At 47.6% G+C, this 12,578-nt stretch overlaps 1 protein-coding gene and 1 long non-coding RNA gene across 3 annotated transcripts in view; one reads left to right on the top strand and one right to left on the bottom strand.

Moving 5' to 3' along the window:
* The window catches only part of LOC140385669 (uncharacterized), a 91,045-nt gene extending 88,241 nt beyond the window's left edge, over positions 1-2,804 (top strand). The window contains exon 3 of the long non-coding RNA XR_011933415.1: positions 1,795-2,804. This is a non-coding gene — a long non-coding RNA (uncharacterized lncRNA). The remainder of the gene's footprint in view (positions 1-1,794) is intronic.
* Positions 1-12,578, bottom strand: part of LOC140385667 (neural-cadherin) — a 444,649-nt gene that overhangs the window by 407,122 nt on the left and 24,949 nt on the right. The gene's annotated exons all lie outside the window — the stretch shown is intronic.

Genomic DNA, 12,578 nt, shown 5'->3' with positions numbered 1-12,578 from the left:
TCAAATCAGGCACGGAGTATCTTTGATTCCTCCCCCCTCCCCACCTCCTCCATAGTTAAAAAGCCGTCGCACTATTTCAGCATGTCACACGCGCCACATGGCAACAGACCTGTCCATAGCTGCGTTGATACCAGTGGCAGTGGCCCTTTCGCGGTCATTAATTGGTCACTTACAGGCCTCAGTAGGTGGCAGGAAGGAAGACCATGGGCCTTCCCACGCAGAACCCAATTCTGGCAGAGACAGGAAGTAGACAGGGCTCTGGGATGCCACCACCTCACCTATTTACATATCCTTCCCACCCCCAAGATTGCCTCCAGTGAGAGCAGAAGACTCTGCCCTGCATCTCTCGGGACAACACAAATCAGCTTATTGCACCAATTTCAGTACGGCGTTCTCTTGCAGCATACGTGCAGCCTTTCAGTATGGCTTCACATCACTGTCGCCCACCTTGGAGCAGAACACACAAATCAGCGCCACCCCACCCCCCATGTTGAGGTCTAGTTGAGACCTCTGTAATGGATGTTCAGACTGCTGCTATACAGGCTAGAATTCTAGAGTGAGCTGGGTTATGAGGAAATGATGCACTCTTCTTGGGTGTCTATGGTGTATTTTGAAAATAATTACATTTTGGGGGAATTCAGCAATCCCACACTCACAGCAGGATGTAGCACTTAGAGGGGAGTATGACCTTGGAGCACTCCCAATATCAGACCACATAACTGGTGAATTTAACCCACATTATTCCCTGAACATAGTGGTAAATACTTTGTGAACACAATGCTTACAGTACATTGTTTTTATAGTACCACATTGGCATACCTTTGTATTTTGACACCAATGGTCATTTATTTCTATGCTGCCCAAAGGATATGTCAACCCATCCATTAGATGGCCAGATGTAATACATATTGCAGGCAAATATACCATATGCACACCTGGAAGAGTATTGCTCCTTAACGACTTGTTACAGTTATGCCAGTCAACGTCCTCCATCTCAAAAAAAGCAGTTTCAGGATTGACACAGATAATAGGCTGAAAGTTTCCGCTGCTGACAATTGAGGTACAAAGGCCAAACTAATCTGTGTGAGTCTAACAGCAAGCAATAGTTTGCAACTAGAAATTACCCAGGTACAGCATCATAGTTCAAATAAAATTTGAATTAAAAGAGTTTGGAATAGATGGTGTAGAATTCATAAATACTAGATTGATGGAAAGGAGGACTTTGTAATCAAAGAATTACAGCAACTTTATGCTAACTGTTAATGTGTTTTCAAAATTGGATTAGATTATAGCGGACTAAAAGGAGGAAAAATGCTCCAATTGAATTTAATTGAAGTTGGATTCATTCAAATGCAGTGACCTCAAGAGCAAGGCTGGCCATGACAGGATTGCAAGATTTAATTTGTAAGAATGCTCAAATTGCTAATTAGTTTGCCCAGAGTCAGCATATCTAGTGCAACAATGTCCTCTCCAGTAATGGATAAATTGCAAGTTACCATCTTCAGTTGAAAGGTTTAGGAATGAAAGACATTAAACTCACAACTCCCAGTGAGTGTAACTGTTGTTTACAAAAGTAAGATTGACTTTGATACCAGATGTTTTTTTTACTGGATTTGAGGAAGGAAGATAAAAGACCTGTCTAATAAATTGCCTAACGTGATGAGACTCCAAGGTTGTTTATAGATTAAATAAAAAACAGATGCTGGAAAATTCTAAAGGTATCATTGGAAAATCATGAATAAATGATTATTTTTTTTGCTAACTTCCTTTAAATGTTTTTTTTTTTTTAAACAGTGTCTAAGAAAGAAGCTTGGAAGAGAGGATCAACTCTAAAAGCAGCAGGGATCACTTCAAACAAAAAGAGACAAGACAGAGATAGGCAGTGCCTCCCTCCATCAACTAATCTCTCCTTTGAAGGAGGGTGGTTTTAATCAGAAGTCTGCATCTAGTTCGAGTCTGCCCTTCAAAACAATATATTTAAATTCTCATATTTTCACAGATTTGAAGCATGAATAATGTCAGTTTGGTTTCAGCTGTTTGTTTTTGCACTGGTGTGATAGTGTTGCCCTAATCCTGAAAACATAGCTTGAATTATTTACTAGGGAAGAGTGGATTGAAGTGAGACATCACGTGTTAAATCAGCAGAGCTGGCACTACTCAAACTTATTAGTTAACTCCCGTAAACATAAATGTGAGGGCAGGGAAAAAGTCACACTCCACATTTGTCACAAAGACACCATACAAAAATGATAAGATTGTCATGATATGCAGACATGCAGATAATGATATACAGACAGGCAGCTAATGAACACAAAGAACAGGACATGACCAATGAGCAGGCAGGACACTCAGGGGTGGTATCTCACTATAAAAGGCACGAGGCACTCGCACTCCGCCTTTTTCCACTGATGAACACCTACAGAGCGAGTCAGGGTATATCCTCGACCGAGTGTTGCAGACTGGCACATTCCAAGGTCCAGGACTATGTGCTGAGGGACGCACTCAAGCTTGGGGCAGCTGCCGCCAAGGCGCAATGGGGAAAGACCACTGGTAAGGTCTTACCAGCAAATGTACACCGAGGGGCGGGTAACAGTGTAAACCCCCCTCGGTCTGGGTTATTAACACTCCAATGTATAAACGAAACATGACAATGTAAATGTTTAAGAAGGAATTGTAACGTAAAGAGCGATATGTGTGTAAGGTTATCAAAATTGAATGGAAGAAAGTCAAGGGTATGTGTAACTCTGATGGAAAGGTGCAGTCAAGACAATTCAAAATGTTCTGTAATGTTTATGAATAAAGTATATTTTTTGAAAAAAACAAATTAAAAATATTTACAGTATCACACCTCCAGCACGTGGCTAAGAGCTAGTCTGGTTCAGTCAGACAGAGTAACCACACTTAGGTTAGCAGAGAGTCGAACTCCTAGAGAACAGTGCTACTGGTTCAACAAATCAGATTGAACTAACTTCAAGGTCTGGAGTATCTTTTGGTTAAAGCTGCATCCAGTTGCAGCCTGTGTTATCCCAGAGTACATAACACATCAAAGATGATGCACTTTAATACAGTTTACATCATTACTAAAAGAAAGGATATGTCAACCAGTTTCTTTCCCGCCCCCTATTTTTGGAGCAATCTTCCAACTCACCTTTCCTGAGGATATTGGCTCCTTATTGGACTTTGGGTCCATAGAGATTAAATAACCGTGGCCATTTTTCACAGGAGACACTCAACAATGAGGTCAATTGGCTTTCAACCATAATCCCAGCAACTAAAATCACTAAACCTGGTTCTAAACTAGCCTGGGCAACCTTTACTACACAGGTCAAAGCTGAGGAACAAGGAACCCTGCCTAAAGGTCCATTATATGGCCAGAGGTGGCTGAGAAATTGCAGGCAGCATCGCAGTTAGTTTGCTGCTACGGAATGTTCTTTCCCACTGTCATGATATACAAACATGCAACCAATGAACACTCAGAATATGACACAACCAATGGGCAGTCAGGACACTCAGAGGTGGCATAACCACAAGGGGGCATGACATAAACACTATAAAAGGGATGAGGCACCCTGCCTCTTTCCACAGGCAGACATCTAGAGAGTCAGACAGGGTTGATCAGCAGCATCACACCCCAGCACGCGGCTTAGAGCAAGATGGTACAGTTAGACTGAGTTACTACAGTTAGATTAGCAGAGAGTCAAACTCATTTGAGAACTGTGTTGATAATTCAATAAACAACATGATACCAGGAGTGACTGTTCAATCTATTTAGTTCTGTAGCCATCTGGGATGGCCACTTCCAGAATACAAAATGGATGCTCACAATGAATGTAGGGAACTATGGACAATGTTAGGAAAGCAAGCAGGTACAGAGCCTGTATGCGTATTGAGAAGGCAGCTCCCAGACGGGACTGAAACTGTAGGTCAATTAACATATTGATGGCCCATCTCCGGGAACAAAGGAAAGACACTCAAGCAACCGATACAGCTCCAGACACCCCAGCGCCAGTTCCCCAAACCGAAAGCACAAACAAAGCAAGGCCAACGGCCACCAAAGACACGCCCAGCCATCAGGGCACCCACCCCTTTATTGGTCAAGATTAATACCAGTGATCAAGATGCAGCCCAATTAATTGGGGTCAAGTTTAAGGCCCGCCCAAAAGCGCACGAAGCCCCTCCGGGTTAAGAAGAAACCCCCGAGAGAGAATCGCTCTCTTGGACTCGGCTCTCAAAGCGGAGAGACCCGTCCACCAGAAGCAAGTCCAAGGTCAATGCTCACTACCAGACGGACGACCTTAGCTGTTCTCCTGTATACCTTAGAGCCCAACAGCCTCAGATCCGAACAGCGGCCATGGTTTCTCTGACTGAGTGGGCAATCGAAGCTAAGTATAGGTGTTAGCGGTAGAGATAGTTTAGTTTGTAGTACTTTGTGCATGTGTAGATCTTACTGTGTGTGTAAATAAATAGTATTGACTTTGAACTAACTAACTGGTGTATTGGCTCTTTGATCAGTATTCGGGTTTGAACCTTGTGGTGGTATCGAGAGATACCTGGTGACTCTAAAGCAAACATAATTAGGATTAAGGAAGGCGACCATATTAACCGCCATATTCATAACCAGAGAAACAGAGCAACAGTTCAACTCAGCAATATCAGTGACAACCAGCTACTGAATACAGGCACACTGGACAAGATTCAGGCTACTCATCAGCTCAGGACCACCAGCAATCTTAGTGCCAACTGGCGATCATTCAAGCAGAAATTTCAACTATACGTGGAAGTATTCGACCTCAATGGCCCGACCGATGCTCGGAAGATAGCTCTTCTACTCACCACTGTGGGTGACCATGTGATAGAGATCTTCAACCCCTTTCACTTTCCGAAGGGCAGGACAAAACGAAGTACCAAACCATCCTGGACAAATTCGACAGCCACTGCGAGGTGGACACCAACAAAATCTTCGAGTGCTACATCTTCAAGCAGAGGGTACAAGGTAAAGACGAATCCTTCAACTCCTATCTAACTAACCTTAGACTGCTAGCGCAATCCTGCAACTTCGGTGATATCACGGACTCCTTGATCAGAGACCAAATCGTTTTTGGAGTCCACTCTCATCCTCTGCGAGAGCAATTGTTGAAAATCAAGCACATGACCCTGCCAGTTGCGATTAAAACATGTATTGTGTATGAGCACTCTATAAAATCACAATTCACAGTACAAAACGGCAGAAAGTGAAAAACAAGCCTCCCACGAGGTGGCGAGTGTTCAGGCCATCTCCCGGATGCAGTGCCTCCACAATGACGAAAGCGGCCATTTTGCACGCTCTTCCCGGGGCCCGACGCATGTGCAATGCGATCGGGAACACGAAGCATCCGAAAACCGCACTGCGCAGGTGCAGACGTCCGAGAACCACACCGCGCATGCGCAACGACGCACTGAGCGTCATGATGCCGAAGTAGTGTGCGAACTGCGGCACCGGACATTTTTTTAAAAACTGCCCTGCAAGAGGCAAACACGGTTTAAACTGTGGGAAGCCAAACCACTATGCAGCCCTGTGTAGATCTGCACCACCAGTCAGGGGCCAGCGCTCCCAATTCCGGCAGCGGCGCATCAGAAGTGTGCAACACCGAATGCATGACTCTGATCCAGGCAGTGCGACGGGTCCAGATGATGAATACCTGGACAACACTTACCGAGTGGGCATTATTACGAAGTGTGAAAACGCCACACCGGACACATCGCAAGTCCAATCAATCCTGGCCGTGGATTCAGAGGACAAATGGCATGCTGCGATGTAAGTCAACGACTGCCCCATCCAGTTCAAACTGGACACAGGTGCCTCCGCCAACCTGATTTCGCAGGTAGACTTCAAGAGAATCAAGAAACACCCCACAATCCTTCCAACTGCCTGCAAACTCCTGGACAAAATGGAAACATAATCAAGGCACTGGGGTCCTGCCATCTGCAGGTGTCCAGCCGACACACACAAGCAAGCTTACACTTCGAGATTGTTAAACCAGACAGGGCGTCCCTGTTAGGTGCGCACGCCTACAAGCAACTGAACCTCATTCAAAGGGTCTACACCACAACGCCGTCCCATTCGGATCTTCAAGCCAGCATCGACGACATCCTAACCCAGTACCCAGATGTATTTAGCGGGATAGGCATGCTGCCGTACGAGTACAAGATTCTACTGCGGCCTGATGCCAAGCCAGTGGTCCACGCACCACAACATGTCCCTGCTCCACTGAGAGAGCACCTGAAGGCAGAGCTCACGAGTCTACAACAAAAAGGCATCATCTCCAAGGTCACTGAACCAACCGACTGGGTCAGCTCGATTGTGTGCGTAAAGAAACCTTCGGGGGACCTACGTTTCTGCATTGACCCCAAGGATCTAAACAACATTTATGCAGGAACATTACCCCATCCCGAAGAGGGAAGAAATCACGAGTGAGCTGGCACACGCGTGTCCCTTCACAAAACTGGACGCATTCCAAGGATTTTGGCAAATCCAACTTGAAGAATCCAGCAGAAGGCTCTGCACCTTCAACACGCCTTTTGGCAGATTCTGCTACAACCGAATGCCATTTGGCATCATCTTGGCATCAGAGATTTTCCATCGCATCATGGAACAGATGATGGAGGGAATAGAAGGGGTTTGTGTCTACGTTGACAATATCATAATCTGGTCCACAACCCCAGAGGAACACGTGTCGTAACTCAAGAAAGTATTCCGACGCATATATGAACATGGCCTCAAGCTAAACAGGTCCAAGTGCTGTTTTGGGACATCCACGCTGATGTTCCTGGGCGAGCAGATTTCGCGGCACGGTGTGCGCCCGGACACAGAAAAAAAATTAAAGCCATCGAGGCAATGAAAGTCCCAGAGGACAAGGAGGCAGTACTGCGCTTCCTGGGAATGGTCAATTTCCTTGGCAAGTTCATCCCGAATTTGGCTACACACACCACGGCCCTACGAGACCTGGTGAAAAAAATCAACCGCTTTTGAGTGGAAGGCGGAGCACCGAACAGAGTGGCTGGAGCTGAAAGCCAAGCTCACCACTGCACCAGTCCTTGCATTCTTCGACCCAGACCGAGAGACCAAGATATCCACAGATGCGAGTCAGGATGGCATTGGGGCGATGTTGCTTCAAAGAGACGACACGTCATCCTGGGTACCAGTAGCATACGCGTCACGGGCAATGACACCCACTGAGACCAGAAATGCGCAGATTGAGGAGTGTTTAGGTCTTCTCACCGGCATCCTCAAATTTCATGATGTCTACGGCTTGCCAACATTTACTGTTGAGACGGATCATAGGCCTCTGGTTCACATCATTCAAAAGGACCTGAACAACATGACGCCTCGTTTGCAGAGAATTCTGCTCAAACTCTGGAGGTATGATTTCAATTTGGTGTACACCCCTGGCAAGGAGCTCATCATTGCTGATGCATTGTCCCGCTCCGTCAACTCACCCAGTGAACCACTGGAGATCATCCAACACATTGAATTGCAGGTACAACTGTGTGCAAGCACTCACCCGGCAACAGATGAGAAGATCATTCTCATCCGAGAAGAGACGGCCAAAGACCCCCAGTTGCAGCGAGTCATCCACAACCTCAGCAATGGCTGGCAGAAAGGGCAATGCCCTCAATTCTACAAGGTCGAGGATGACCTGACGCGACGGCATCCTGCTCAAGCGGACAGGATAGTCATCCCTCTACATCTCCAGAGCATGGTGCTGCGGCAGATTAATGAGGGACACCTGGGCGCAGAAAAGTGCAGACGCAGGGCCTGGCAAGCTGTCTACTGGCCCGGCATCAACCAGGACATCACGGACATGGTCCTGAACTGCGAAACCTGTCAGAGGTTCCAACCAGCGCAGAGCAAGGAGACGCTCCAACCACATGACCTAGAGACCTCTCCATGGTCCAAGGTTGGCATTGACCTATTCCACGTGAACGGTCGCGACTATATCTTAATCATCGATTACTTTTTGGACTATCCGGAGGTGCTGAAGCTGCCAGACCTCACCTCACGGACCATCATGAAAGCGTGTAAAGAGACATTCTCACAGCATGGTATCGCGAACACAGTCATGAGTGACAATGGCCCATGCTTCCACAGTCGAGAATGGTCCACATTTGCCAAGAGCTACAATTTCAGGCATGTCACCTCCAGTCCGCACTATCCACAGTCCAATGGCAAAGTTGAAAAAGGGGTGCACATAGTTAAGCAGCTCATCCGCAAGGCCTCGGACTCCGCTTCCGACATACATCTTGCACTACTTGTGTACCGGGCGACTCCCTTGTCCACTGGCATGTCGCCAGCTCAACTGCTGATGAACAGGGACCTGCGGACGATGCTTCCAGCCATACACCTGCCCAACATTGATCACCTTCCGGTGCTGCAGAAGATGCAGCAGCTTCGCAACAGCCAGAAACAGGGCTATGATGCACATGCCACCGATCTGGATGCGCTATCCCCAGTAGACACGGTTTAAATCAAGATACCGGATGGTGGGTGGTCTGCTCCGGCTGTCGTAGTTCGACAAGCCGCGCCCAGATCCTATGTCATACAAATGGCTGATGGCTCCATTGTGCGAAGGAATCGAATGGCACAGCGAAGCATTGCTTGCCCACAACCATTTTCCCCTCCATTTCCACATGTCGAATTGCCACCTCCAGACACCTCGAACCACGTGGCCACCAGTCGTGCCTCCCACTCGCCTGTCAAGACACCGTCATCCGCTCCACCACCTCTCCGGTGGTCGACGAGGATCAGACGCAAGCCTCAGAGACTGGACTTATGAGCATTTGTTTTGTTTGTTCTGTATTCCTCAGTCAGTCACATTAGACAGACACAGTCACATGTATATACATCTAAAAAAAAAAAAGGGGGGAGATGTCATGATATGCAAACATGCAACCAATGAACACTCAGACACAACCAGTGGGCAGTCAGGACACTCAGAGGTGGCATAACCACAAGGGGGCATGACAGAAACACCCTGCCTCTTTCCACAGACAGACATCTAGAGAATTAGACAGGGCTGATCAGCAGCATCACACCCCAGCACGTGGCTTAGAGCAAGCTGGTACAGTTAGACTGAGTTACTACAGTTAGATTAGCAGAGAGTCAACTCATTTGAGAACTGTGTTAATGGTTCAATAAACACATTGAACTGATTTCAGAGCCTGGAGCATCCTTCAGTTAAAACTGCATCAAGTAGCAGCCTGTGTTATCTGAAGCAGCATAACACAACACCCGTCAGCCCAGAAATCATTTCCACTGCCCCTTTCCATTCCAATCGCGGGCCAACTTTCAATTCATTCCATTTGGCAATCAAGAGCGTTTTCGTCTGCTTCAAAGATAACTGCAAAGGGCAACATGTTACGAAGTTTGATTATTCTCTACGCGATGCCACTAAACTACTCAGTAATTCTCTCCTGGGGCAGGATTTGCTAACCGGAGCGTGTGAAAATGCTAATATTTAGTTGGTGATTAAAACCCAACAGGATGATTTAATCTGAAGTGTGTCTGTTTTCTTGCATTAGGTTTGTGAATTCAGCCGCGTGTTTGGAAATCTGTGGTGGGTAGAGATGAAATAACAACGGCAGAGTCAAAACAAATGAGGAAAAAGCGTAGCAGTAATGTAAAAAAAAATCTATGTGGAGACCAGGCTTGCGAAGCATTCGTGAAGAACAACCTAATAGGTATTTCCCTAAAGAAAAGTGGGAATCGACAGCAGTTCTGTAAACGAGCGCAAAATCAATCTGTTTAATACTATTGTCAAATCAACACAGATTCTCCGGGCACTTGGCTAGTGTCTGAACACCGCCCTTTCATTGGCAGAGTCCTTGTTGTTGCTCCTTCCCAATGAAACAAGGATTAAGACAATCCCACAATCTGTTTTAATGAAGTGGGAATCAATATCTTTCTTTCTGGTCAGTTGACAATCTAAAATAACCCCGAGACACCCGATCACTGTTTGTTTATATAACAAAAGCAAAGTATTAGCAGGAGGAAGTATTAGCAAACAATACTGGGGTATTTGCAAACAAAATGTGATGCCTGGTCACGTGAAGTGTTTAAAAAAAAAAATCTTGTTAATTTAGAGTATCCAATTTTTTTTTTCTCCAATTAAGGGGCAATTTAGCTTGGCCAATCCACTTACCCTGCAGATCTTGTGTGTCGTGGGGGTGAGACCCACGCAGACACGGGGAGAATGTGCAAACTCCACATGGACAGTGACCAGGGCCAGGATCGAACCTGGGACCTCAGCACCGTGAGGTAGCAGTGTTAACACTGCGCCACCATGCCGCACTTTTAAAAAAATGTTTTACTCCATTCTTAAAATTACAAAGTCAATGCGCAAAGTGGATAGGACAATCTCTTCCATCTCCTTGCTTGCTCCAAAAAAATTTCAAATTTAATCCAATTCATGGTCTCCACAAGAGAGACATATGCGATCCAAGCTGACAAGAAAAGGCATTGCACCTCATCTTTGGCTTAACCTTAGCCAAACGAGCAGATTGCCAAAGTGACTTTTTTTTTTTTATATATAGGGCAATTTAGCGTGGCCAATCAGCCTATCCTGCACATCTTTGATTTTTGGACTGTGAGGGTGAGCTCCACGCCGACACAGGGACAATGTGCAAAATCCACAAGGATAGTGACCCAGGGCTGGGATTGAGCCCAGGTCCTCGGCACCGTGAGGCAGCGGTGCTAACCACTGCGCCACCCACCCAAAATGACTTGAAGGAGGAAAGCGAATAACAATGTCAGACGTGACTTCCGGGTGCGGCGATGACCAGCTGAGTCGCACGTTTCGGCAGCTCCCGGTGGAACGGACTTTTGGGCTCTTGATAGGAGCCCCAACGGCAATTTTAACGGCTAAAAACACCGTGCGGTAAACCAGAAGGGTGTTCCCCCTGGACACGGATGGAAAAAGGAGAGGAAAGTGGCCGGATTGCAGCGGATCCTTTGGAACAACGGCAAGGAAGGCAAGCAGAAACCAAGATGGCGTCGGAAGGTGGCAGTTTCATATGGGGCCCTGAACAACAAGAGTTCTTGAAACGCTGCGTGGAGGAGATAAAAAAGGAAATGAAGAAAGAGTTGTTGGCCCCGATATTACAGGCGATTGAAGGGCTGAAAGAGGAACAAAAGACCCAGGAGCAGGAGCTTCGGGCCGTGAAGGCGAAAGCAGCAGAGAATGAGAACGATATACAGGGCCTGGTGGTGAAGTCGGAGATACAGGAGGCACACCAGAAACAATCTGTGGAGAGGTTGGAGGCACTGGAAAACAACGCAAGGAGGAACAACTTGAGGATTCTTGGCCTTCCTGAAGGTGTGGAGGGGGCGGACGTCGGGGCATATGTGAGCACGATGCTGCATTCGTTAATGGGAGCGGAGGCCCCGACGGGTCCGTTGGAGGTGGAGGGAGCATACCGAGTTATGGTGCGAGGATCGAGAGCAGGAGAAACTCCCAGAGCCATAGTGGTGAGATTCCTCCGTTTTAAGGATAGAGAAATGGTCCTTAGATGGGCGAAGAAAACTCGGTGTAGTAAATGGGAGAACGCGGTGATCCGCGTTTATCAAGATTGGAGTGCGGAGGTGGCGAGAAGGAGGGCGAGCTTTAATCGGGCCAAAGCGGTACTTCACAAAAAGAAGATAAAATTTGGAATGCTGCAACCGGCAAGACTGTGGGTCACATATCAAGGGAGGCACCACTACTTTGAAACGGCGGATGAAGCGTGGACTTTTATTGTAGAAGAAAAATTGGAATGATTGGATTATGAAAATGAACGTTTGGACAAAGTGGTGGGGCGAATGGGGGGGGGGGGCGAAGAGGGGTTTTATGTTTTAATCCTGCGGTATGGTAACTTTTCTTTCTCCCACAGGTGGTGATGGGGGGAGGTGGGGAGGGAGAGGAGATGGGGCGTTGGCCATGGGAGGCGGGGCCGAGGGAGAAGCGCGGGCTTGGTTCCCGCGCTATGATAATTATGGCGGGAATAGAGAAGCAGGAAGGAGGGGGCGTCGCACGGTGCGAGCCGTGATCACGGGGGGAAGCCGAGGTCAGCCAGAGTTTGCTGACTTCTGGGAGCAACATGGGGGGAGTAATTACGCTAGCGGGGGGTCTAGCAGGGGGGGGGGGGGGGGGGGGGGGAATTACTGGGTTGCTGCTGCTGGGGAAAGGGGGGAGTGGGTACGGGAAAGGATGGGCGGGGGGGCACCATCTGGGAGAGATACAGCTGCGTGGGAACTGGGTGAGAAGCTGGAAAAAGATGATGGCTAACCGGCAAGGGGGGGGGGGGGGGGGGTGGGAAGCCCCCCAACTCGGCTGATCACGTGGAACGTGAGGGGGCTTAACGGGCCGATAAAGAGGGCACGAGTACTCGCACACCTTAAGAAACTTAAAGCAGATGTGGTTATGCTACAGGAAACGCACCTGAAACTGATAGACCAGGTTAGGTTGCGCAAAGGACGGGTGGGGCAGGTGTTCCATTCGGGGCTGGATGCGAAAAACAGGGGGGTGGCTATATTAGTGGGGAAGCGGGTAATGTTCGAGGCGACG

The sequence above is a fragment of the Scyliorhinus torazame genome, chromosome 11 (genome assembly GCF_047496885.1).
Source record: "Scyliorhinus torazame isolate Kashiwa2021f chromosome 11, sScyTor2.1, whole genome shotgun sequence".
Taxonomy (NCBI): Eukaryota; Metazoa; Chordata; class Chondrichthyes; order Carcharhiniformes; family Scyliorhinidae; genus Scyliorhinus; species Scyliorhinus torazame.
Note: the sequence above shows the minus strand (reverse complement) of the source record. Positions and strands in the feature narration are given on the sequence as shown.